Source organism: Stegostoma tigrinum, unplaced genomic scaffold, assembly GCF_030684315.1.
Source record: "Stegostoma tigrinum isolate sSteTig4 unplaced genomic scaffold, sSteTig4.hap1 scaffold_53, whole genome shotgun sequence".
In the NCBI taxonomy this organism is placed as follows: domain Eukaryota; kingdom Metazoa; phylum Chordata; class Chondrichthyes; order Orectolobiformes; family Stegostomatidae; genus Stegostoma; species Stegostoma tigrinum.
Genome location: NW_026728461.1, coordinates 274,450 through 302,025, shown reverse-complemented (window position 1 = coordinate 302,025; position 27,576 = coordinate 274,450). Strand labels below are relative to the sequence as shown.

General features: G+C 44.2%; 1 long non-coding RNA gene and 1 other non-coding gene across 2 annotated transcripts; one reads left to right on the top strand and one right to left on the bottom strand.

The window, feature by feature from the left end:
* Positions 1–770: 770 nt before the first annotated feature.
* LOC132208768 (U2 spliceosomal RNA) lies at positions 771–962 on the top strand. The gene has a single exon (XR_009444917.1). It is a non-coding gene; the product is annotated as a U2 spliceosomal RNA (small nuclear RNA).
* Positions 963–3,272: 2,310 nt separating this feature from the next.
* On the bottom strand, positions 3,273–19,999 carry LOC132208745 (uncharacterized). The gene is made up of 3 exons (XR_009444875.1): positions 19,514–19,999; positions 15,704–15,868; positions 3,273–10,710 (listed from the first exon to the last, which is right to left on the bottom strand). It is a non-coding gene; the product is annotated as an uncharacterized LOC132208745 (long non-coding RNA).
* Between the last annotated feature and the right edge of the window lie 7,577 nt (positions 20,000–27,576).

Genomic DNA, 27,576 nt, shown 5'->3' with positions numbered 1-27,576 from the left:
GGCATTTTTATGCATTGCTAACAGTTCAGTTTGCTTAGTGCACAGAATAGAATGGCATAAAAATCAGACCCTTTTAGCAACTGCAGGCACATTGACACTGCAGGCAGTTACACATTCCAAAGAAATAGACGGGGTGGGATGGATTTGGAGGGAGGGGATAGTGATTCGCCTTTTTTTTGTAACAAAGAGTCACATTTATCAAGGGAGGGGGACCCACCATCTTCAGCGAGTGGTTCCTGCCGGCTGTGCACTGCCTGAGAGGGCGCTGGAAGCAGAATTATTCATGGCCCTCAGGAGAGAGTTGAATGATGAGATTTACAGGGCATCGGGAGGGACTGGTGAAGTTACCCATACAGAAAGCTGATGCAGAGAGTGACAGGCTGAAGCACCTTCCTCTGTGCTGGGACATTCTCTGAGCGTGCCGTTCTCTGCCGATTGTTGCTGCAATCTCACTGACCCGCTGCTAGTCATGGAGCTGGTTGATGAGGCTTGTTGGTGACGTCAGCTCTGCCCTACCTCATCTGATTGGTACATTTTCGATGATCTACATTCACTACGAAGATGTTTTCTAGAAAAGTGATGAAAAAGCACTGGTGCAATCTGACTTCTTTGCCCTGGTTAAGAAACCCAGGAGTTTGGGAACAACAGTAAAAACTGTCAGCAGTGATTTACAAGTCTTTGCACACAGTCAGGCTGGTGGAAAATAGGATCAAGTGTTTATTATACCAAGTGTTCACAGTTGGTGGCTATCTCATGTGTGGAAACATGGCCTTGCTTTTAGTGGTTTTGGTGTGAAGACAACACCACAGAAAAAGCATTTGTCCCTATCAGCTTTAATATCTGATATGTCCTTTGCCTAAGGACCCTATATTAAACTGATTTTTGGAGCAGGGAGTTGGAATACGAGCTTTCTCCATGCATTATTGTGGTATTGCAGTGTTCCCAGGAATGATGAAGTCTTATTAAACCAATTTTAAAAGCAGACTGATCAAAACTTGAAAAATCCTAGGTCCAAACACCTTGTTATCTCAGATTCTCCAGCATTTGAAGTTCCTACTATCCTCGATATGCTGGGATATGCTCAATGCTCTGGAACCATAATCATGGAATTCCTACAGTGTGGAAACAGGCCCTTCAGCCCAACAAGTCCACACCAAACCTCACAGCATCCCAGCCAGATCTATAACCCTCCTAATGTACCCCTCCCTGAATACAACAGGCAATTTAGCACAGCCAGTCCACCTAACCTGCACATCTTTGGACTGTGGGAGTAAACTCACACAGAAATGGGGAGAATGTGCAAACTCTACACAGGCAGTCGCCCAAGGCTGGAATCGAACCCGGGTCCGAGTGCTGTGAGGCAGCAGTGCAAACCACTGAGCCACCGTACCACTGAAATGCTTTCTCTCAGTACTTTCACCCAACTTTCTCTAAATATGCTTGTTCCAAGGTAAACGTTAATCTCTCCTTTTCTGCATGGTCAGCACTTACTCTGAATATTATTGCCTCATCCCTGGTACATGCTGCACCTTCCCACCAACACCATCCCTGAATATTCACACATGGCATCAGAAGTAAAAGAAAATCACCTGCCAACACTACCTCATTACAAATAGCATTTCACAAAAAAATGCTATCGAAGTATTCACTAATTTTGAATTTGATGATGATGACTTGGATGTATTGAATGAGAGATTTTGGGAACACTGTGAGCCAGGAAAGGATATGGTGTATACAACGCACATTTTTCATTTGAGTGCAAAAGCAACCAATCAAACAGATGTGCACGTGGCTGCTTTATTTTTCGCAAGTCGAGGCCTATGAGTTTAATCAGATTACTGACTCACTGATGTGGGACACAACTGTGAATGACCAAGTCAGTGGCATATTACGCCAAAAGCCATTTCTCACATTAGCCAGACCAATAGATATTTGCGGATCTAGCAAAATGAGCCAGAGTGAAATAAAAATGCTACATCAAGATGCCCAAAAAGTACATTGTTGCTGTCAGAACTCTACATGCTTTTCAGCACCTGAGGCATGTTCTGCTCAGGGCCTGGCACAATGTCTCTGCCTTTCCCTGGCATTTTTGCACTTTGATGTCTCAACTAGAACCTAATGTCCCACAGTGCTCCTGTCTTGCCTGGTTGCTTATCACAGGCATAAGTCAGGCAGCTTAGCATCGTTATTACCAGCAGTCAGTCAAGGGCTGGTCAGCAGCTGTGGCAACTAATGCATTTTTTTCAACCAAATGGTCACGTCTACAAGTCTCAGGGAAACAGTTCTCAGTCAGGGCAAGGGAGACAGGATTCAGTCAGGGGATCCTGACACAGCATGTCCAAGGAATCATTTGATATCAGCCCAGGGACTTTGACAGTGTCAGTCAGCCATTGGGGCAATCAGGATCAGGGAATCTGTATCACTACAGTACAGAGAGGTGGCCACACTCACTAATTACATTCTCAAAATGCTGCAATAGACTTGTTGAGCCTGAATTATGTTCATCAATCCAAGCTGACCCTGTCCATTCCTGCCATTGGAGGTCAGTTTGATGAAATGCTCAAGGTTTTTGGGAGTTTGGGAGGTTCAAGTCCATAGCTCCCTGAAACAGCAGCACAAGTAGATAAGATGGTGAAGAATTTCGCTTTCATGGTAAACAGCATCAGGATATGGTCAACGTGGATGTCTGGTTCCTAAGTGGCATGTCAGAGCATGCACTATTTGTACGAGAATTACTATGGTTTCAACCACGAAATGGCCACAACTTGATCAAAAGAGAAAGTGACCAACAAGCAGTTTGAACCATCAGCTGTCAAATAAATTAAGACAGAGTTAAACGTATTGGCAGGAGTTTTTTTTACATTTTTTTAAAAAAAATTCATTCATGGGATGATCACATCACTGGATAAGAATGGCAGTTTCCTTCCCTAAAGGCCGTTGGTGAACAGATGGGTTTTTTCCAACAAAGACAATGGATTCACAGTCATCATCAAATTCTTATTTCCAGATGGATTCACACCTAGGTCCCCAGAACAGTATCTCAGCCTCTAGGGAAGTGACGGACAGAAGACTAAATAGAAAATATGTACTAGAAATCATACAATGTCTTGGTTTATGTTTCCATCATGAGATCCATCACTGCTATGGACACCAGGTAAAGAGCTGAAGAGACTGCAATGCCCCCAGGCAGAGTCACAGCGGTCACCAGGTTTCATAGCCGACTGGGAAAATGCAATCAGGGATTATAGGACATGACTCAGCCCAATCCTATGTTTGGATTTAAAACTTTCCTTTGATTTTTATCCACAAAATGAAAGATTACATTGTTTCCAATAAACAAATGTCTGTGGAGAGCAACAGAATCCGTCATTGTAAAGGTGTGCAGACCTGTCTAACAAATAAAGGGCCATCGAGATCATCACAGAATTCCTACAGTGTGGAAGATGGCCATTCAGTCAATATCAACCCTGCAAAGAGCATCCCACCCAGTCTCACACCCTACCCACCCTATGCCTGCATTTTGCACACAAGATACTATGGGCAATTTAGCATAGTCAATCTACATAATTTGCACAGTTTTGGACTGTGGGAGGAAACCAGAGCATCTGGAGGAAACTCACGCAGACAGTGTCTGGGTAAGACACTGTTTGTCAGGTCAGTGCGGACATGATGGGCTAAATGGTCTGCTCCCACACTGGAGGGATTCTATGATCTCCAGCAACAAGCCCAAAACACATGGTTTTTGAATCTACTATAACAATGTGTGGAGCTGGATGAACACAACAGGTCAAGCAGCATCTCAGGAGCACAAAAGCTGACGTTTCAGGCCTTGACCCTTCTCTAGGCCCGAAAAGTCAGCTTTTGTGCTCCTGAGATGCTGCTTGGCCTGCTGTGTTCATCCAGCTCCACACTTCGTTGTCTTGGATTCTCCAGCATCTGCAGTTCCCATTATCACTGATACTATTTTTGATTCTACTGTTAGCTATATTCAAACCAATCAACTTATTCAGAAATTTGCTGGCAGTTAACCAGTCCTGATGAACCAGCAAGTCCCTTTTCACATATCGTGCAGGTGGATAGTCTTTAGTCAGTGCGAATGTGTCGACGTGTTGTGACAACGTGACTATTTCCAAGCTCTACCTTACACAACTGTTAGTGTGACATTTTATTCACAATACCAGCACCTTTAATTGAGCAGGGGTCGGTAACATCTGTACAAACAGCCCAAAACCATGGTTCATTTGATAGTGAGAGTGACAGCAAAGTTCTTCAACTGTGGTTGTCTGTGAACTCGCTGGTGTGTTAACAGTTTGGATGACAATGAATCCCTTCCCACACTCAGAGCTCATGAAAGGTCTCTCCCCAGAGTGAACTCGCTGGTGTATCAGCGGGGAATTCGAATCAGCAAAGCCTTTCCCTCATGCAGAACAGGCCAATGGTCTCTCTCCAGTGTGACTCTGGTGGTCAGTTTCTAGCTGGGATGGATGAAGAAATTCCTTCCTGCAATCTGCACATTTCCACACTGTCTCCCAGTGTCACTGCACTGGTGTTCGGACATTTCAGATGAATCTTCACAGACTCTTCAACACACACACCATGTGCATTTCTCCCCAATGTGAGTGCTGCGTTTTCCTTCAATGTTCAAAACCCTGAGATAATTGGGTTGTGATAAACAAAGTGACCGTCAGACCTGGATGTGGACCTGTTAAAATTCTCCAACTGCAGACTATACTTTCAAACAGAAAGTTAAGTGTAGCGAGTAAGAAACCAGAAGGACACAGATTGTGAAACTGAGAAATTCTCTGGGCATGTGTGGAGCGATACTTGGGGAAAATGCTGGATCACCATTAGAACAAATTCATTCATAAATATCCTCCAGGTAAGGGATCCAGTCAGTGTTTGCATAAAACTACCAAAAGAGAGGTGGGGGAAGCCAGCGAGGAAGGACAGTCATTGTATAGATCTGTAACTCAACCTTTCGATCCCTCTGAAAGACTAAGAATAGTGCAGAAGTAAAATTGTGGGAATCTGAAATGAAAACAAAAAATGCTTCATCAGCATTGTACAGCACAAAACAATCCCTTTGGTCCCAGTTGTCCATGCTGACTAGATATCCCAAATTAATCTAATCCCATTTGCAAGCATTTGACCTATACTCTGCGACACCCTTCCTATTCACATACAACATTTAAAAGGTATCTGGATGGGTAACTGTACCAGCTTCCACCAGTTCCTCTGGCAGCTCATTCTACACAGGCACCACCCACTTTCCCTTTTTAAAAAAAACAAATTCGCTGGAAAAGCTCAGCAGGCCTGTAGCATCTGTTAAGGAGGAAAAAAAGTTAACATTTCAGGACCGGTGACCCTTCCTCAGAACCCGAAACTCTTCTCTCCTCCACAGATGCTGCCAAACCTGCTAGGCTTTTCCAGCAAATTTGTTTTTTTTTAGATTTAAGGCATCTGCAGTTCTTTTGGTTCCCTTTTAAGACTTTCCCTCTCGGCTAAAGCCAATGTTATTAGTTCTAGTCTCCCCTAACCTGGGAAAACAATCTTGGCCATTCACCCTACGCCCACCATAATTTTAACAACCTCTATAAGGTCACCCCTCAGCCTTCAATGCTCCAGGGAAAATAGACCCAGCATATTCAACTTCTCCCTACAGCTCAAAATTCCACCTCTTGCAACATCCTTGTAAATCTTTTCTGCACCCTGCCAAGTTCAACAGCATCATTCCTATAGCAGGGAGACCAGAACTGAACACAGTATTCCAAAAGCAGCATAATCAATGCCTTGTTCAGCCTATAACATTGACCTCCCAACTCCTACGCTCAATGCACTGACCAATAAATGCAAGCAGAGCAAATATCATCTTCACTACCTTCTGTACCTGCAATCCACCTTCAAGGAACTGTGCACATGCACCCCAAGGAGTCCCTGTTGCATAACAGTCCCCAGGGCCTCATCATTAACTGTTTAAGTCCTGCGCTGATTTGCATTACCATAATGCAATTGCTCACATTTATCTGAACTAAAAACTTATTTCTATCACTCCTTGGCACATCAACCCATGTGATTATGTTCCCATTGTGCTTGGGAAGTAAACGCCTTTGCTGTCTACTACAACAACAATTTTAGTGTCATCTGCAAACTTACTAACCATTCCTCCAATATTCATTCCGCATGATTTGCATCAATGATTAAAAAAAAGCAGTGGACCCAGCACCGATCCTTGCAGCACACTGCTGTTCATAGTCATCTAGACTGAATCCACTCTCCCCCAGCTGACCATGATCTTGTCTCCTACCTTCAAGCCAATTTTGTTTCAAATAGCTAACTCTCCCTGGGTTCCATTTGATCTAATCTTGCTAACCAATCTGTCATGTGGAGCTTTGGTGAATGCCTTGCTGAAGTCCATAATAGACAATGTCCACTGCTTTGAGTTTTTTGAAGAAGTGACGAAGAAGGCAATCAAGTTAATGAGACAAGATTTCCTACTCACAAAGCCATGTTGACTATCCCTAATCAGTCTTTGCTTCTCTAAACACATGCAAATCCTGTCCCTCAGAATCCCCACCAGCAACTTACCCACCACTGACATCAGGCTCAACGGTCGATGGTCCCGTGGCTTTTCCTTAAAGAATGACACCACATTAGCCACCCGGCCTTCTGGCACTTCACTAGTGTCAGTGATACAAATACCTCAGCAAGGGGCCAGCAATTGCTTCCCCAGCTTCTCCCAGAGTTTGTGGGTAACACCTGATCAGGTGCCAGGAACCTATCCACCTTTATGCATTTTAAGACATCTAGCACCTAGATCTCTGTAATATAGACACTTCTCACGACTCACTATTTATGTTTCCAAGCTCTCTCACTTCCATATCCTTCTCTGCAGTAAATACTAATGCGAAATACTCATTCACTATCTCAGCCTGCAGTTCCACACAGACAGCCTCGTTGATCTTTAAAGGGGCCCTATTTTCTCCCTAGTTGCTTTTTTGTCCCAAATGAAGTTTCAGAATCTCTTGGGATTCCCCTTAACTTGATTTGCCAAAGATAGCTCATGTCTCCTTTTTGCCGTCCTGATTTCTCGAGTATAATCCTACTGCCCTTGTACTTCGAGGGATTGACCTAATTCCTGCTGTCAATACCCGACATGTGCTGCCGCCTTTTTCTTGACCACAGCCTCAATTTCTCCAGTCAGCCAGTATCCCCTACATTTACCAGCCTTGCCCTTCACATGAACAGGAACATATTGTGTCTGGGCTCTCCTTATTTTAGTTTTGAAGACCTCCCACTTTCCAAGCATTCCTTGACCTGCATATTACCTCTCTGGATCATCTTTTGCAAGTTCTTGCCCAACAATGTCAAAGTTGGCCTTACTCCAATTTAGAATTTTGAAATGTATATTAAATAAATAAGTTTTATTTTAAACTGATCACATCTGCCTGCATCTGGCATATACTCCTCTAAACCTCTCTTGTCTATGTCCTAATTCAAATGTCTTTTAAACAACGTGGCTGTACCTGTATCTGCCACTTCCTCTGAAAGTTTGTTCCACACATGGAAAACTCCATAAAAATAAAAGTTTCCCTCATGTCTTTTTAAATATGTCTTTCTCCTCTCACCTTACACACATGTCCGCTTGTCTTGAAATCAGCCAACCTTGTGAATAAACCCTTGCTATTTGCATAATCTGTGCCCTCATGATTTTATGAACCTCCAAGGCCACTCGTTAACCCATTATGCTGCAGTGAGAAAAGTGCCAGCTTTGGCCGTCTATTTGATAATCAAGCCCTCCATTCCTGGCAACATCCCAGCAAGTCTATTCTGAACTGTCTCCAGTTTAATAATAATGTCCTTCCTGTAACAGGGCGACCAGAGCTGCACACAATACCTCAAATGAAGCCAAAACAATGTCCTGTACAACCTCAACATAACATCCCAACTCTGAGACTCTAAGGTCTGAGCAATGAAAGGAAGTGAGCTAAACAACTTATTAATCACTCTGTCTACTTGTCTACATAAACTTCAAAGAATTATGCACTTGAATCTCAGCATTTCTCTGTTCCACAACACTACCCTGGGTGCAACCATCAATTGTGCAAGTCCTACCCGGTTCATTTTACCAAAATACAATGTCTCACATTTATTCAAATTGAACTTCATCCTCCACTCCTCAACCCATTGACATAATTGATCAAGATCTTGCTGTCATCTTCGATAACCTTCACTGACCACTATACCAACATTTCATACCACTAATTCTAGTATCATCTGCAAACTTACTAATCTTGTCCCTTAAATTCTCATCCAAATCATTAATATAAATGAGAAACAAAAGTGGACCCTGTGCCAAATGCTGTGGAACATGCTGGTCACAGAACTCCACTCTGAAAAATCCTCCAGCACCACCGTCTCTCCTCCAACTGAGCCAATTCCGCTTCCAATTAGCGAGCTCTTCCTGAATCACATGTGATCTAACTTTACGTATCAGTCTACCATGTGGAATCGTGTCAAAGGCTTCACTCTCACTCTGGAGGTGCTGCAAAACTGAAACAATTCCCCCACCATTTGCCCATCATTCCTTGAAAAGTTAAATCCAAACTCTTTTTTGAGAATAACTGCTAAATCTGCATCCAGCTGCCATTCAGACTGTTCCAGATCCTGGGAACTTGCTGAGTCAAACACTCTTCACATTTTCACTCTGCATTTTTTGCCAATTATCTGAATGTTGTACTCCACGGTTACCAAACATTGCTACAATGGAGAATTACCTGAGCTTTTGTTCACTCTCTCCAAACCAGAGACCCATCAATTTTAATTGACTTATGGGATGTGGCCTTTGCTGCACAGGCTAATATTGATTTCCACTTTTATTCAATTTGGAGAAAGTGGTACTTTCTATTACTGCTGCACTCCATCTGCTGTAAGTACACCACTGTGCTGTTATGATAATAATCCACCCTGGAGCCTCACTACCCTCCCTACTGCAGGAATCATACCTCAGACCTCACTACCCTCCAGATCATGCCCTCAAGCCTCACTACCTGCATTGTTGCAGGCATCATTCTCGAGTCTCAACACCCTTCACATCTGTGGAATCCCTCTCCAGCCTCATGACCTGCCTATCGTTGGAATCCCCCTCCAGCCTCAACTCACACCATCTATCTAGATTCCTCCAGTCTCACAGACCACCTTATCTGTCATCTCCTCCAGCCCACAAACTTCTTTAGCTCTATAATTGTCTTTACCGTCACAAACTCCCTCTGTCTGGTCTCCTCCAGCCTCACAATCTTCCCCATTTCTGTAATCTCCTCCAAGCTCACTTTTCTCTATTTTTGTAGTCTTCTCCAGTCTCAGAACCCTTCCTGTCTCTCATATCATCCAGCCTCACAGATCAGTGATACAAGAACGATATTTCTTTCCTCCAATACAATCCTTATTTTTATTCATCCACATGATGGCAGCACTTTCAATTTCCTGGGCTTCAGGCCCCAGAATTGAAGTCAACCGCTTTCCCTCTATACCTCACTTTACTCCCGAAAACACTGACCAATCATGAGTCATTTAGTCTAATATCTCATTTTCTGAAATAACTTGAAATATTGCTGGGCATCTTCCTATGTGAAGAGTCTCGGAGGTCTACAGCACAGAAAAAGGCTTTGTGGCCCATACAGCCTGGGCTGGTTAAAAACCACACCCTAACTATTCTAATCTAATTTTCCAGCACTTGGCCCATACACTTGTCTGTGTTGGCATCACAAGTGTGCATCTAAATATGCCTTAAACGCTATGAGGATCTCTGTGCCTACCACCCTCACAGAGAGTGAGGCTCAGTGCCATTGTCACAGCATGATGACATCACAGACAGGAACAGAGACGAGCTGAGTCTGTGCAAACCAAAGATCCCCCACACACCGTGAAGGACGGGAGGGTCCCTGATAGGGGGCAGAGGAGATTTAACAGAATGGTTTGTACGAAGAGGGTTTTTAGTTGCATGGATAGGGTTTTTTTTAAAAGTTATAATTTCATGTGACTTAGGTATTGCTGGTACATATTGAGAATATCCATCGACAATAGATGGACTCTCATTCTCAACCTCTCCCCTTGCCTGGGGTGTGGTAATCTTCAGGTTAAACTAGCCCTATGGTCAGGTAGGATAATGGTGACTTCACCTTAGGCACAGTGATGCCACTTTGCCTCAGTGGTGTAGAGGGGAATGTTGAATGTGGTGGATGGGACACCACTCCGACACTGCTTCATCTGGAGGATGTTAACTTCCTTTAATATTGTTGGGGCTGTACTCATGCAGGTAAGTGGAAATGAAAAGTGGATGAGTGCCTCACACACAAGAAGCAAACTGTCATTGGGTAATCAGGTGCTTGGGGAAACGGAGATTGATCTCCTTGTAACAAAGGATTTTGAGGGGACCTTTGATAGGAGGTGTTTACAAAAGATAAACATTAGAATGGTAAAACGTACACAACTGGCCATAAAAAAGGACTACAGGACATATATTGAAAGTTGTAGGAAAGATCTATTGAGAGAATGGAGTAATAAGAGAGAAATTTTACATGGCAAATGGGAATGAGCAGGAACACAATACTCTCACACAATGCGAATATCCAGGTCCTGATGAATTGAGTAATTCTGTCAGAGTTTGGTGTTACAATTATTGAGCTTCCTACCTGAAAGTCCACTTGTAATATCCTGTAACACAAATTCATAAAATCCATCACTGTCAGAGTAGAAATCCACAACATCCCCTCCTCCTGGCCGAGGGTAACTGTGCATTGTTCCTGCTGCACATTATTCCTTGTGGGAGTCAGCAGCTGATTTGAGGGATTTCTATTTGGGTTTCTCGGAATTTCCACATTGGGGCTTCATGTCACTGAACAGAACAACAGGTGTTTGACACAAGGCAAAGAATGGCCAAGATTTAGTGCGATGCAGGCAGCAGGATTTGCTTCCTTTTCTTTCCTTCTGTGCTGCTGCACTGCCACAATGAGACATCAGCTTTTCCGGCCCAATGCAACTTGATGAACAAGTTGTCTCGATTCTGAGAAATGGGCAGTAAGCTTCTCCCAGTCATTTGAAAAAACGCCCCTTAAAAAGGCAGCAATTACATATGTGTCATGTTGCCCAGTGCTCCCAACAAAAAGATGAGAAGAATGAGGGAGGATCTCATAAAAAGGGATAACAGTCAAGTTCCATGAGGGTTAGAGTTTATGGAGAGATATTGATAAATGGGCGACAAGTCGGCAAATGGAGTATAATTTGGGAAAATGAGAAGTTGCTATTTTTTGAGGAGATGACCGAAGAACAGTGTTATTTAAAAATGTAAAAACTGTGGAAAACTGCAACACAAAAGGGATTCAGGAATAATTGTGCAGGAAGCATGAAGCGAGCACACAGTTGCAACAGGTAATCGGGAAGGGTCATGGGATGTTATCCTTATGTCAAGGTGTTTGCAGTAGAAGAGTTTGGAATACATGTCTTAGGACAAATATACAACTTGCTGGCAAGACCACATCTGGAAGAATGTGAGCAGCTTTTTTGGTCCACTTATTCGAGCAAGTATATCACTTCACTGGAGGCATTTCAAAGAAGTTGAACTAAGATGATCATTGGTTTGGAGGGATTATGTTTTAAGCTAAGACTAAACAGGTCTGGAATATACTAACTAGATTTTTTTGAAGAATGAGAGATGTTCTAATTAAAAATAGAGGATTCTCAAGGGAGTTGACAGGATAAATGCTGAGGAAATATTTCTCATCGTGGGAGCAGATTCTTGATAAGGCAGAGGAGAGGGTTCTCTTTTGGAATTGTCAAGCTTAAGGCAACACAGACATGGGTAAGGGGTTTCAGTCGCGAATGAGCTGGAGTGAGGTGGAGAGAAGGAGCATTTTAGAGATTGAAATTTCTGGCATTTGTGATTGAAATGTACGGTAAGATGTTCATCTTGAGACCAGATATGAGAGCATTATTGAGAAGGGTGCAGTTCAGCCTCAGACAGTTCCCAATGAGAGGGATGGATTCAGTACAATAGTAAGGAAAAATAATTTGTAATAATAACTGAAGGCAATGTGTTTTACTATCACAAAGTGTTATTGGAGGAAATTTCAGCTAATCAAGTAGTGGAAGCATGAAAAGCAGTTTTATAATTGAGTAACAGTGGAGCAAAGTGATGGAGACGAGTTAGATCTGAACATTGTAGAATACATGTGAAAGTTAACACAGTGCTTGTCGAAGATCTCACCTCCTGGAAGTATGTTGGTGAGAAACAGCATGGGCCAAGGATAGATCCTTGAGGGACATTTACTACATGGATTTCAGACAGGAAAGAGAGATGGAGTGGGATTTTCCAATGACGGTGAGGTCGAACATTGGTTTTAAACAGAATGGGTGAGAAGGACATAACCAGAAAAGAGAAACAGACAGAACAAGTAACAATATCTGTGAATTGGCATGGGGGAAGAGGCAGGGAGGAGGAGGAGGAGAAATAAGAGTTGGAATATTTGTAGTTTAGTGAGAATAGGGCAAAGGGTTAAGATGAGCTCTGATAAGGCTTGACATGAAACTGGACAAAGATGCAAGTTTAAGCCTAAAACGAGGAGCAACATGCTAGGCAATTTGGTTTGGTGGGCTTGTGGAAGAGAGGGAAGCAGCAGAGGCAGCTGATTGGATTGTCTCAATCTTAGTGACATAGAAACTGCATGTGTCTCCTTCACTTGCTGTTGGAGCGGAGGATGGAGGAGACAGGATGATGGACAGTGTTTTGCAAAGAAACAATGCCTGTGTTAGTGATATTTAAAAATGAGTGAACAAACCTGATGACTAACTTTTATCCAGAATGTTAAAATGTACAACAGAAGTCCAGGTTCAAATCCTATCTCAGCAGATGGTGGAATTTGAATTTAATTAAAAAAACTGGAAGAATCAACTGGTTGCCATGGCAACAATTGCTGATGACAGAGTGAAAAAAAAATCTAATGTCCTTTGGGGAAAGAAATTTGCCAACCTCAGCAAGCCACTCAGTTGCAAATCACTGCAAAGTTTCAACAAAGGAATGAAGCTGGGTGGCCCATTTGGCATCTACCAGGGAACTAGGAAAGACAACTGCAGAATCAGCCCTATCGGCCCCCCAAACTCCTGCTTAATAATATCTGGGGGCTAGTGGCAAAATTTGGAGAGCCGCTTCAAAGACGAGTCAAGGAACAGTGTCAGACTCATGGAAACATACCTGGCAAACAATGACACACACCACTATCATTGTCCTTAGTGAAGCCCTGTCCCAGCAGACGTGACAGCACAGTGCTATTCTGACCAGATTATTTGACCTGGGAGTACTCAACTTTGACTCTGACGCCTGGAAGTCTCACGGCTCCTGCTGATTACCATGTACCATCCTCCCTTGGTTGATAAATCAGCAGTAGTATTATCGCTAGATTATTAATCCAGAGACCCAGGTAACATTCTGGGGACCTGGGTTCGCATCCTGCCATGGCAGATGGTGAAACATGAATTAAATAATGATCTGGAACTAAGATTCTCATGATGACCATGAAACCATTGCCAATTATCAGGAAAGACCCATCTGGTTCACTTATGCCCTTTCCGGAAATGTGCCATCCTTACCTGGTCTGGATGACATGTGACTCCAAACCCATAGTGATGTGCTTGACTCTTAACTGCCTTCCAGGTTATAAACGCTGGTCCAGCCAGCGATTTCCACATCCCAAGAGGGAATTTTAAGAAACAAAAAACTCCATCATGTTGAACAGCACTTAGAGAAAGCACTGCGAGTGTGAATAGCACTAAATGGACTCAATGTCCACATCAGGAGTAGTTTGCAGGAGGATTACCAATCAGGCTGGTCGGGTCCTGAAGGACAAAGCTGCTTGGCTGGGACTGCAGCAGGTGCTGACGCACCAAAACGGGGAAAATATAGCTGATCTCATCATCACCAATTTCCCAGCTGCAGAGGCATCTGTCCATGACAGGATTGTTAACAGCAACCACCGCACACTCCTGTGGAGACAAAGCCTCATCTTAAACTTGAGAATACCCCCCATTGCGTTGGGTGGCACTAACTTCGGCTAAAAGGGACAGACTTGGAACAGACACAGGAGCTCAAAACCAGATATCTATGAGGCTTTGAGAGAGACTGCAACAGTAGCAGACCTTCTCCAGCACAATCTGTAACCTCATGGCCCAGCATATCCTACAGACAGCCATTGCCATTGATCCAGGGGACCAACACTGGTTGAACGGAGAGTATTGGAGGGCACGCCAAGGGCAGCACCAGGCATACCTAAAAAATAAGGTGCCAACCTGGTAAAACCACCAAACAGGACTATCTGCATGCCAAATAGCATAAGCAGCAAGAGTTAGAGCTAAGCCACCCCATAACCAATAGATCAGATGCAAGCTCTGCAGTTCTGCCACACCCAGTCGTGAACGGTGATGGACAATTAAACAACTCACTGGAGGAAGAATGCCAAAAATCCCCATCTTTACCCGACACAGGACCCCAACCTATCCATGCAAAAGACAAGTCTGCAGCAATCTTCAGCCAGAAGTGCCAACTGGATGATCCATCTCAGCCTTCTCCAGAGGTCCCCAACAGAGATGTGAGTTTTCATCCAATTTGATTCATTTCACATGATATTAAAGAAATGAATGAACAGTGCAAAGGTTATGGGCCCTGGCAACACTCTGACAATAGTAGCGATGACTAGTGCTCTAGAGCTTGCTAGCATCCAAGCCAAACTATTTCAGTTCTGCTACAGCGCTGGCATCTACTAACAATTTGGGAAACTGCCCAGGTCTGTTCAGCACAGAAACACTGAAAATTGAACCCGACCAATTTCCCCTCAAGCAATCTACTCTCTATCATCAGTAAAGTGATGGAAGGCGTCGTCGACAGCGGTCGTAAGCAGCACTTACTCAGCAGTAACCTGCTCAGTGACACCCAGCATGGGCCATGGTGGGCACTCGGTTCCTGATCTTATTACAGACTTGATCCGCAAATTCACAAACAGCTGAATTCCTGAGGTGAGGGGAGGGTAAACAGCAGAGCTCTGCACAAAAACCACTTACTTCCACTTCAGTGACAATGACTGACAGTGACACCTTAGTTTCAGCTCATCTGCTGAACCTCTCATCTATTCCTGTGTTACCTCTAGACTTAACTATCCAAACTCACTGCCAGTCGGCCTCCCACATTCAACATCCCTGCAACCTCAAGAATACCTAAAATTCTGCTGCACACAAGTTCATTTGTACCAAGACCTGTTCACCATCACTGCTGTGCTCCCTGACCCACAAAGGCTCCTATTTATAAGCAACAATTTAAAATTCTCACCAGTGATTTAATTCCTGGCTGTGATGAGCCCTATCTCCCTGCACCAAACAACCTTCAAGACTTGGATAACTCATTTAGTTCCAGACTCCAACAATGCGTTTAATCATCCCTTCACTATTGGAGGCTGTTTCTAAAGTTGCCAGAAAACGTGATCTGGAATTCCCCTGATAAACCTCTTAGGTTTGCTTTCCTTGAGAGAGTCAGGAAAACCTGTAGATTTGGTAACTTTTTGGTCACCTGACCTAATATGGCCTTACGTCAAAAGTTTGTTGATAATATTTTTGTGAAATTATAAAACATGATAAAAATACAAATAGTTTGTTGATTTGGACATACACCATTAGCTCTTCAGTAGCTCTTCAGTATCGCTAGATGAATGATCTGTAACTTCTCAAATGGAGCATTGAGAGAGCACCTTTATCATACAAACTGCAGTAGCACACGAAAGTTAAACATCACCTTCTCCACAGGTAACAGGGCTTTGGCAACGATCGCTGGTATCTGTGGAAGGAGAAACACACAGTAAATGTTGCAGAAGTGCAAAATGAATGACAGATAAAAACGCTGTAGAATTTGGTGGTCTGAAATGGAAGAAAAATACACTCTTTCTGGGAAAATATTTCCTGACTGTGAAAGATACCATTCAAAAATTAATCTGGTCAGAGAGCAGCACATGGTCAGGGGGTGGGCAGCAGAGGAAAATTTATTTACAAAAAAGGTACAAGGAAATTACAGTAAAATACTACAGAGATCAAATCTATCCATCAGTAGAGACTGAAGAGATTAGACACCGACAAAGGTGATCAGGGAGCACAGAAGTGAGCAAGAGCAGTGTGAGCTGCTATGATCCAACAGTCTGGGAAAAAAAATCCATAAGAAACAAACATTTCTCTTGGATAAGAGATAATAGGAACTGCAGATGCTGGAGAGTCCAAGATAACAAGGTGTGGAGCTGGATGAACACAGCAGGCCAAGGAGCATCTTAGGAGCAGGAAAGCTGACGTTTTGGGCCTGGACACTTCATCAGAAACGGGGGAGGGGAAGAGGATTCTGAACGAAATAGGGAGAGGGGGGAGACAGATCAAAGATGGAGAGAAAAGATATTTGGAGAGGAGACAGACAAGTTAAAGAGGCGGGCATGGAGCAGGTAAAGATGAGGAGAGGTGGGGAGGTAGGGAGGTGATAGGTCAGTCCAGGGAGGACAGACAGGTCAAGGGGGTGGGATGAAGTTAGTAAGCAGGAAATAGGGGTGCAGCTTGAGGTGGGAGGAGGCGATAGGAGAGAGGAAGAACAGGTTAGGGAGGCAGGGACAAGCTGGGCTAGTTTTGGGATGCAGTTGGGGGAGGGGAGATTTTGAGGCTTCTGAAATCCACATGGACACCATTGGGCTGCAGGGTTCCCAGGCAGAATATGTGTTGCTGTTCCTGCAACCCTTGGGTGGCATCATTGTGGCACTGCAGGTGGCCCAGGATGGACATGTCATCTGAGGAATGGGATGGGGAGTTGAAATGGTTCGCGACTGGGAGGTGCAGTTGTTTCTTGCGAACTGAGCGTAGGTGTTCTGCAAAGCGGTCCCCAAGTCTCCGCTTGGTTTCCCCAATGTAGAGGAGGCCACAACGGGTACAGGGGATGCAGTATACCACATTGGCAGATGTGCAGGTGAACATCTGCTCGATGTAGAAAGTCTTCTTGGGGCCTGGGATGGGGGGGGGGGGGGGGGGGGGGAAGAGAAGAGGGAGGAGGTGTGGAGGCAAGTGTAGCACTTCCTTTGGTTGCAGGGGAAGGTGCTGGGAGTAGTGGGGTTGGAGGGCAGCGTGCAGCGGACAAGGGAGTCACGGAGAGACTGGTCTCTCCGGAAGGCAAGCAAGGGTGGGGAGGGAAAAATGTCTGATGGTGAGGTCGGATTGCTGATGGCGGAAGTGTCAGAGGATGACGTGTTCGATCCGGAGATTGGTGGAGTGGTATGTGAGGATGAGGGGGATTCTTTTTCAGTTGTTATTGCAGGGACAGGGTGCGAGGGAGGAGTTGTAGAAAAATGCAGGAGACACGGTCAAGGGTGTTCTTGACCACTCTGGTGGGGAGGTGGGGAGTGGAGTTGCGGTCCTTGAAAAACAAGGGCATCATAGATGTACGGGAGTGGAATCCTGGGAGCAGATGCGGCAGAGGTGAAGCAATTGGGAATAGGAGATGGCATTTTTGCAGGACGGTGGGTGGGTGTGAGATGTTAATGTGATAACATCCCATTAATTTAAAGAAGTATAGAAATCAAAGTCTTTCATCTGCATTTGATTCCTATACAGAGACTTCGATTTATAGAAGTAAAGTCTTTTATCTACTCACATCGGTATGCAGACACTGCCCTGAAGCTTCCTGCCCAGCTAGGAATTCAGTGTAAAGCTTTTGTAACTCCTTATCTTCTCACACATCGGCATGCAGACACTGTCTTAAGTTTCCTGACTGAACTGAAATTAGAATCAATCTGTATCAAATAGGGTTAGGTGGGGAAATTTTGTAAAGGTGTGAAACCTCTAAAGCATGTAACTTCTGTCGCTGACTAAGGAGCCAGGGCACTGACTTTGTCCTAGCCAGACACACTGGCAACTTGAAATCACAATCTGTCCCGGACAACAACTCAAAATCACCTCCTGCCATGAGCAGCTACTTCACAAGCAATCGATACTATATCCTGGTCTTTTATGTTGTCGATGTAATAATTGCTTGGTATCCTGTTTTTGTCTGTTGTAGTAATTGTTTTATGTATCATGTCATTGGAGGTTGTGAAATCGTTTTCTGTATCATGTCTTTTGTAAAGTATAAAAAGCAGGGACTGTCCGGGGAGAACTCCTTGTGAGACTTTGCACTGTGTGCCGGGTTGAGTACAGTGATTCTTCACAGCTTGTACTTGCTTGGTAAGAAAATGATTGGTGTTTTTCTAAACAGGTCAGTGTCTTGTTATTGCAGCACGTCCGTGAGGGTCTCCGAAAACAAACTTGACAGGTGGGAGGAGGTGTATTCTAGGTAGCTGTGGGAGTCAGTGGGCTTGAAATATATATCGGTTTTGAGATTGTTCCCCAAGATGGAAATAGAGGACCAGGAAGGTGAGAGAGGTGGTTAGAGATGGTCCAGGTGAACTTAAGGTTGGGGTGGAAGGTGTTGGTGAAGTGGGCGAACTGTTCGAGCTCCTCATAGGAGCACGAGGCAGCGCCGATACAGTCATCCATGTACTGGAGGAAGAGGTACGGAAGAGGGATTGTTCCAACAAAGAGGCAGGCAAAGCTTGGGCCCACGCAGGTACCCATGGCCACCCCCTTTGTCTGTAGGCAGTGGGACGAGTTCACCGAAGCACATAATGGGGTCAGTGGAGGGGAACTGGTCAGACCTGCAGGACAGGAAATAGCGTAGGGCTTTGAGGCAATCTGTATGGGGTATGCAGGTGCTAATGTGGTATACTGCACCGCTGCACCCGTTCTGGCCTCCTCTATATCAGGGAAACCAAGCAGAGGCTTGGGGACCACTTTACAGAACACCTACACTCAGTTCGCAATAAACAATTGCTCATCCCCACCTCCCTAACCTGCTCTTCCTCTCACCTATCCCCTCCTCCCATCTCAAGCCACACCCCCATTTCCTACTTGCTAACCTCATCCCACCCCTTTGACTTGTTGGTCCTCCATAGACTGACCCATCCCCTCCCCACCTACACTCACCTTTACCTGCTCCATCCTCACCTCTTTAACTTGTCTGTCTCCTCTCCACTTGTCTCCCACTCTCTCCCTGTTTGTTTCAGCATCCCCTTCCCCTCCCCCATTTCTGAAGGGTGTGGGCCCGAATACGTCAGTTTTCCTGTTTCTCTGATGCTGCCTGTCCTGTTATGTTCCTCCAGCTTCACCCCCGGCCCTTTTAAAGTTTCAAAGCTGTCGCGCATGCGCCCCGCGGATCACTGCCCCCAATAAAGATGGTGACGGTCACACGGGCCTATCGCCATCTGAGGCGTTGATTTGTTTTCTGCAAACGTGAGTCTGGGAGTTTCAAATGGGTGTGTTTTCCGACGTGCACTAACTGTTTGTAAAACTTCCAAACCCATACGAATATCACTTCCCTCCAGCTTTCTACCGTTTTGCTTTCTTTACTGTGGCCTGCTCTTACCTCAATTGCACAAATCTTGGTCTCAGCGAAGGATCTAGGCCCGAAACGTCAGCTTTCCTGCTGTGTACATCCAGCTGCACACCGTGTTATCTCGGATTCTCCAGCATCTGCAGTTCCGGTTATCTCAGCGACTCTGCACCGCACTCGTGGATGATCACGTGGTTTTCACTGATCCCGCCCTCCCTTCATTCCGATTGGGCGACATCCGTCCGGTCATGCACGGCACACCTGTGCTCCTATTGGTCGCGCACTGACATCAATCAGCCGGACTTCACTGTGAGCTGGAGCATGCGCAGTGCTTTGTGTTATTGTTGGAAGCAAATGAACGTCGTCGCAATGTTGCATTTTGAGACGAATGAGACTGAAAACTGGATCTGTCTTTTTACCTTCACAGATGCTGCCAGACCTGCTGAGCTTTTCCAGCAACTTTGTTTTTGTTCCTGATTGACAACATCCCAGTTCTTTTGTTATTTTTTAATAAGTCGCGATTGAAAAGGCTTCCGGCAGCTCAAAGCTAAAGGTACTCTTGATACCGCTCTGTCAGCCAATAGAGAAATAGCGATGAAATAAGGGTAATAAATACAGGTCTAGCAGTCCTCAGGTAAGATGTAAAGGGAATAATTATGAATATGAAGAACATCACGTGGTGAAGTGAGGTGAGTGTTGGTCATATGAACTGTGATTGGACAGAGAGGGAGGTTAATCAAAAAAGAACAAGCAGAAAAGAGACTCTCAAGAAAGGTCTGTGCAATGGAAAGCAACGAGAATCAGAAGATAAAAGCCCAACACAAGAAAAAGTTTGAAGACCGCGGCTGCAGAAACTCCAATAAGTTGTTTCACTGCTCTACTGCCTAGTTATTGACTTAAGCAGTATAATCCACATTCAACTGTAAGTAGCTGTCTGAGTTTGTCACTGTAGTTTACTTCATAACAGATAAACTCCACACTTTGTCTCAATAAAGCTGACAGTTGGTTCACCAATTAGTTCTGCTGCCAAGTCTGTTCTTGTTTGAAAAGGGGTATAGATCACATTTAAATAGACAATGAAAAATGTCAATCCAGGCTGGGAGCAAAATTCTACTCCCTCGCCACTGACTCCATCCCTGCCCCGGGTAACTGGCAGGTAACACACTGGTCACAGTCAGGGTGCAATATTTCACCCCAAGATGAGCTTCTAACCACATTACTCACCCCCACACTCATTATCACAAAGACCACATACAATTTCAACCTCAACAGCATCTCAGGTCATCTGCTGCTGAAACTCTCATCCATTCCTTTGCTACCTCTCGACTTAACTCCCCAAACACACTCCTGGCCGGCTTCTTAATACTACTTCCCTGAAATCTTGAACTGATCCAAAAATCTGCTGCCCATGTGTTTATTCTCACCGATTTTAACATCTTCAAGTTTTGCCATTCTGTGCTCACTAACATAAACATTTTCTCAGTGGCAAAGCACCAAGGTTTTGAAATTCATATCCTTATTTTGAAATTTTGGCATCACACCACTTTCGTTTGATAGTCCCTCCAGCTGCAAACCCCTCTGAGATATATCTGAAGAAGGGTCACTGGACACAAAACAGTAATGCTGCTCTCTCTCTCTCCACAAGCACTGCCAGATAAGCTGAGTTTTACATCAATTTCTGCTTGTGTTACAACTTTCAAGCATCTACTGTCCTTTTGCTTTTTCCTTCAAGACATTTGTTCTCCCTGACTTCCAACCTCCTGTGGATTTCTGGTTTTAACTCCCACCTTTTTCATGTTTTCAGTTCCTAAGGCCATAAGCTCTTGAATTTACTCCCTAAACATCCGTGGTTTTCAAAGTCCCCTTGTTTGTTCAGGATATTCCTTGAAACCTACTTCTTTGGCCAGTTTTGGGTCACTTGTCCTAATAAGTACCTGGTATCAAATATTGTTTTGTGACAACCTTGTGTAATATGTCAGATCATTGGATTGAATCAAAAATGTGAAAACATTTAAATTGTTCTTTTGGAAAACATCACTAATCCTTTACGATCATTTGGGAAATCGTTACCTAATATCATTGCAAGTGCGACTTCACCACATGACCTGCACTGGTTCAGAAAGGTCAAACATCAAGTTCTCCAGATGTAACTGAGGATTGGCAATAGTTACTGATACCTTTGGAGAGTGATCCAACGTTCATGTATCTGGATATGGTGAATGAATAGACAATAGGTGCTGGAGTAGGCCGTTCGACCCTTCGAGCCAGCACCACCATTCATTACGATCATGGCTGATCATCCACAATCAGTATCCTGTTCCTGCCTTATCCTCATAACCCTTGATTCCACTATCTTTAAGTGCTCTATCTATCTCTTTCTTGAAAGTATCCAGAGAGTTGGCCTCCACTGCCTTCTGGGGCAGTGCATTCCATATATCCATCGCTCTCTGGGTGAAGAAGTTTTTCCTCAACTCTGCTCTAAATGGCCTACCCCTTATTTTTAAACTGTGTCTTCTGTTCTGGACTCACCCATCAGCGGAAACATGCTTCCTGCCTCCAGAGTGTCCAATCCCTTAATAATCTTATACGCCTCAATCAGATCCCCTCTCATCCTTGTAAACTCAAGTGTATACAAGCCCAGTCGCTCCAATCTTTCAACATATGATAGTCCCGGACGCCATTCCAGGAATTGACCTCGTGAACCTACGCTGCACTCCCTGAATAGCCAGAATGTCCTTCCTCAAATTTGGAGACCAAAGCAGCACACAATACTCCAGGTGCGGTCTCACCAGGGCCCTGTACAGCTGCAGAAGGTCCTCTTTGCTCCTGTACTCAATTCCTCTTGTTATGAGGCCAGCATGCTATTAGCTTTCTTCACTGCTTGCTGTACATGCATGCTTGCTTTCATTGACTGATGTACAAGAACACCTAGATCTCGTTGTACTTCCCTTTTACCGAACTTGACTGCATTGAGATAGTAATCTGCCTTCCTGTTCTTGCCACCAAAGTGTATAACCACACATTTATCCACATTAAACTGCATCTGCCACGTATCCGTCCACTCACCTAGCTTGTCCAACTCACCCTGTATTCTCATAACATCCTCCTCACATTTCACACTGCCACCCAATTTTGTGTCATCAGCAAATTTGCTAATATTACTTCTAATGCCTTCGTCTATATCATTAATATATATCGTAAACAGCTGCGGTCCCAGCACTGAACCTTGTGGTACCCCACTGGCCACTGCCTGCCATTCTGAAAGGGACCCGTTTATCACTACATTTTGCTTCCTGTCAGCCAGCCAATTTTCAATCCAACTCAGTATTTTGCCCCCAGTACCATGTGCCCGAATTTTATTCACCAATCTCCTATGTGGGACTTTATCAAAGGCTTTCTGAAAGTCCAGGTACACTACATCCACTGGTTCTCCCTTATCCATCTTCATATGGACATGTTGCAGAACCTGTTGGGTAGGAGAAGTTCAGAAACAGAACTGCGATGGCTTCCTTCTGACTCGAGAGGGTCTAACTTTACTTTTTAATTGAAAAATCTTCAGGTTCATTTATAGTTCTTCACGGAGTATGAATTGTTGAACTTATTCAGCTGCATGTGTCCAATAAATTTCTTCAGATGTGAGGTCAAAGAAATTCAAAACTATTCCTCATCCTCCCACAGACTTTCTCTCACTGTTAAGGTGCCTACTCATGGACTTAGGGGATCCAGGTACATGATTATTTGAAGTTTACATCTCATTTAGACAGTGGTTAAACAGTCTTTTGGCACGGCAGCCTTCATTGCTCAATTGTTTCAGTTTAGGAGTTGGGAAGTCATATTGAGGTTGCACAGGATGTTGATGAGACCTCTTCTGGAATACAATGTGCGGTTTCTGTCACACAATTACAGGAGGCATATCATGAAGCTGGTGAGCGTTAAGAAGAGGTTTACCAGGATGTTGCCTGGTATGGAAGCTTTGATTTATAAAGAAAGGTTGGATAGACTTTGACTTTTCTTGCTGGTGCTTAGGAGGTTGAGAGGCGGCCTGTTAGAAGTTCATAAAATAATGAGACACGTAGATAGTATGAATTGTGGTCGTCATTTCCCAAGGATGGGAGATTTCAAGACTAGGGAATGTCTTTAAGTTGGGAGGAGATAATTTAATAAAAAAAATATGCAAGGCAGAACTTTGCAGTGACTGTGAACAAAGCAATGGCAAGTTCCAGCAGAGAAACGGGTGGCAAAGAAACAGGTGACAGTGAACCAGGCATGTGAGGGCTAATGTGTTTCGTTTGCCAGTGACATTCACCGCTTCACAAAGTGGAGAACGTTGAAGTGCAGCAGCGACGGTGATTATTTTGCAGGATATTCACCTTGCAAATGGGTTTTCCGCCAGTATCCCTGATTACATCGCAATCGACAGGATGAAAGCTGCAGCAAGACGTGTGGAGCCAGTGGTGTAATTGAGACGGCATCTGATTTTGAATTGGAAGTTTGGAATATTGTATCCTCTCTCACTCGAGTGAAGTTGACAGCTTTTCTACCCTTGCAAATTGACAGACACTCCCGAAGAGGAATGTCTGGCCAACGCTGTTTTTGTCAGGTTCCCAGCAGCTTAAGTGAATGGATTGCTGGGTTTTGGAAATTGAAAATTGAAATTAAAAGGTAAATGAGTAACTTGAGTGTGGGGCTACTTCAGCTCATTGTATATTTCATATCCCAGCTCATGGCAACAGTACCCATTGTCAGGAGAAACTGCATGTGTTCCACACAAAGCTGCCTTTTGCTGGGAAACCTTGTGTACAGCAGGAGAAGCGGGTAGAACACTGTGTGTATAAGACTGACACTGAGCCACACATTAAACGGTAAAGATAACAAGTAAAGTTGTAAACTTGCTCACCCAGCTGGCTTGTTTTCGTTCAGACTTTTCGTCACCACGCAAGGTAACGTCATGAGTGAGACTTCCGAAGAAGCGATGTTGTTCTCCTCCACTTGAAATTTATACTGCCCGGTCTGTTCCGGCAACTTCTGTCATTTCGCATTCTGTTCTGTATGGGTTGCATATGGGGTCCAATTCTATATGTTTGCCGACTGCATTATGGATTGAGAACCATGCCTCTAGGAATTCCCATGTGTGGCTATGTTTGGATTGCACTACTGCAGTTATGTTGTCCCAGTTAAACTGATGGCCTTCATTATCCGGGTGTACTGATATTAGGGAAAGTTTGTCATGTCATTTTGCTGCCGGCTGATGTTCATGTACACTGACGGCTAGTTTCCTTCCTGTCTGTCTGATATAATGTTTGTGGCAATCGTTGCACAGTATTTTGTAAACACTGTCAGTTCTGCATGTCGTGGGTATGGTGTCTTTAATCCTTGAGAATGTTTGTCGTAGCATGGCTTTGGGCTTGTGTGCTACCGTAATTCCTAGTGGTCATAGGAGTTGTCAGTTCTGATATGTTCTTGATGTGTGGCAGTGTGTCCAGTGTGTTAGGGCATAATGTGTCCTCTTCGTGTTGCTGTTTAGTCAGTACCTGTGGATGAAATTGCAGGGATAGCCATTCAAAGCGAAGATTTTGTATTGGTGTTCTTCCTCTTTCTGCATAGTTCTGGGTCATTGCAATGAGTGGTGACCCATTTAAATAGTGTCCCGACACAGCTTAGTTTGTGCACCACTGACCTGAGTTAGTTGCCAAATTAAAAATATCCGAGCCCCTCGAGGCACTGACCCGAGTTGTTGTGTGCAAAAGACAACACACAAAGGAGGATCCTTGTGTGATTGATCCAATGTGATCTGTATGCCAGGGTAACAGTGAAGACTGGTCTTCAACACCCACATTGAACCTGGCTCCACTTGGCCTCCAGTCACCTCTCACAAACTGCCATTGCCCTTCACTTTTCCTGACCTCCCCTCTATTCTTGTTTTAAACTGATTGCACACCAGGCAGTTTCAGCTGGCATTGCTGCTGTGGAACTGTAACATGGAGTGAATTGATTTTGACTGATCAATGACATAATTCTGCTTCTCAAGATCAGTCAGTATTTCAGATTTATTACTTTAAATGATAACCATGAACAGGCTACGACAGTGAAGGCACTGAATCGTAATCTCTGGACCAGCAGGAAAGATCAGTTTATGGCACTCAGGACACTGTCTGATTCGACCTTGCATTCTCCCAACCTTCTGCACATGATGCCCCTCTGCTCTGTTTCGGTTTTGTTACGTCTTGATATATAATAGTCTCCAGTTATCTATTCTTTTGCTATTTCCAATACATGAGACCCTCTTTCCATGCCTTGTGCCTGGCTGCACAGCTCAGTGGTCAGAGCACTGGTCTCAGAAACTAGTGGTTGTGAGTTCGAGCCTGTGATAGTGTTTGTACACCCCCTGCTTCAAAGGGCAAAAAGAGCCCTTTAAAAATTATCTGAAATTATAACAGTATCATTTCCTCCACAGACCAGAAATATGTGTGAATTTCCACATTGCTGTTTGTCCTTCCACTTGAGGAGGAGCATTTGGAATGGCAGGAAGCAGCTGACATCAGTGATGTTTGGCTGGAAGTACAAGGTGAAGCAGGAAAACTGCAGGTGAGCAATGGGGGAGGAGCACAAACCCAGGGCATCCATCAAATACTTCCATTTGTTGCTGTAAACAGGTTCTAGTTTTGGAGTCTGGAATGGGACAATAGAGCCAAGTGAGTGACGTTCTGCTTTCTGGGGGTTGCTCTCTCCGAAAGCCTCTGGCACTCTCAGTGGAAGGTGTCCTTGTTAGTTTCCTTCTGTGGGTGAAAATGAGGGTCACTTCCCCGAGGGGGCATGGACACAGTCTTCCCACCTCAAACTTCAGTTTTGCTTGTTGGTTCCTCAAAGTGTTGACCCAGAAACCCGCACTGCACACACTTCATTGGGGAGACAGTGGCCTGAGATTGTTATCACTGGACACTTAATCCAGAGACCCAGATAGTACTTTGGGGACTTGTGTTTGAATCCAGTTGCAGCAGACGGCGGAATTTGAATTCAATACAAACCTGGAATTAAGCGTCTAATGATGAGCATGAATCTGTTGTCCTTTAAGGGAAGTAAACTGCCAGCCTTGCTTACATGTAACTCCTGACCCACAGCAATGTGGTTGACTCTTAACTGCTCTCTGGACATTTAGGAATTGGTAATAAATGTTACCCTAGCCAGTGATGCCCTCATCCCGTGAATGAATTTAATAAGTATGTCAGGAATTCCTCCTGTATGCAATGATAACTGATTTGCTTTGCCCAATCTTTATGCAGACTGAAGTCACCTGACTCTTGAAGTCAGTGACCTTTCATCACAGTTAGAGCTCTCCCTTTCTGCTGGTGTCTTCAATTTCCTGTTTAGTGCCTTCTGCTAAAATTACCACTTGAGTTGACTGGGGTGGATATACATCGACCACTGTCAATTTCTGTCCCTTGATGTTTCTAAACTGTACCCAGACTCCATTTCACCAGAACTAATATCCATTGTCATTACCATATTAATTTTATTCCGTAACCAGTAATGCTGACCTACCTCCTCCTTCTTGTCAGTCCTTCCAAGAAACTGAATACCCCTGGAGCCCAGCTTCAGACATCGTAGATATTTTGGTTTCTGATTTACCAAAATATCCTGGATTCTGGAAAAGTCTGAGTTCAGTAGAAATTAGCAGTTGTAACACTGCTATGTAAGAAAGAAAGAGGAGCAAAAATAAGGGATAAAGCCAGTTAACATGATTTCAATCAGTTGGGAAAGTGCTTAATAATGTCTCTTCATTAAGTATGTTTCAGCAATGCTTTTAAAACAAAAATCGTATCATCTGATTAAATCAACGTGGTCAATCCAGAAGAAGACATTCCATGATGGAGACAGGGCAGTTGCAGGTAAGTTCAAGGTCACCCTGGGGCCAGGCATGTTTGACAATTTCATTCCTTTTTCAGAGTCAAACAAGTGAGGTCGCAAAGAGGAAACCAACAGCTGCATAACACTTGGATTCCCAAGAGGCACTTTGTAGGGTGTCACACTGGTGGCTAATAGATAAGATAAGGGCTCTGGAACTGAAGGTAATGTATGAGCATGAATAGAGAGTTGGT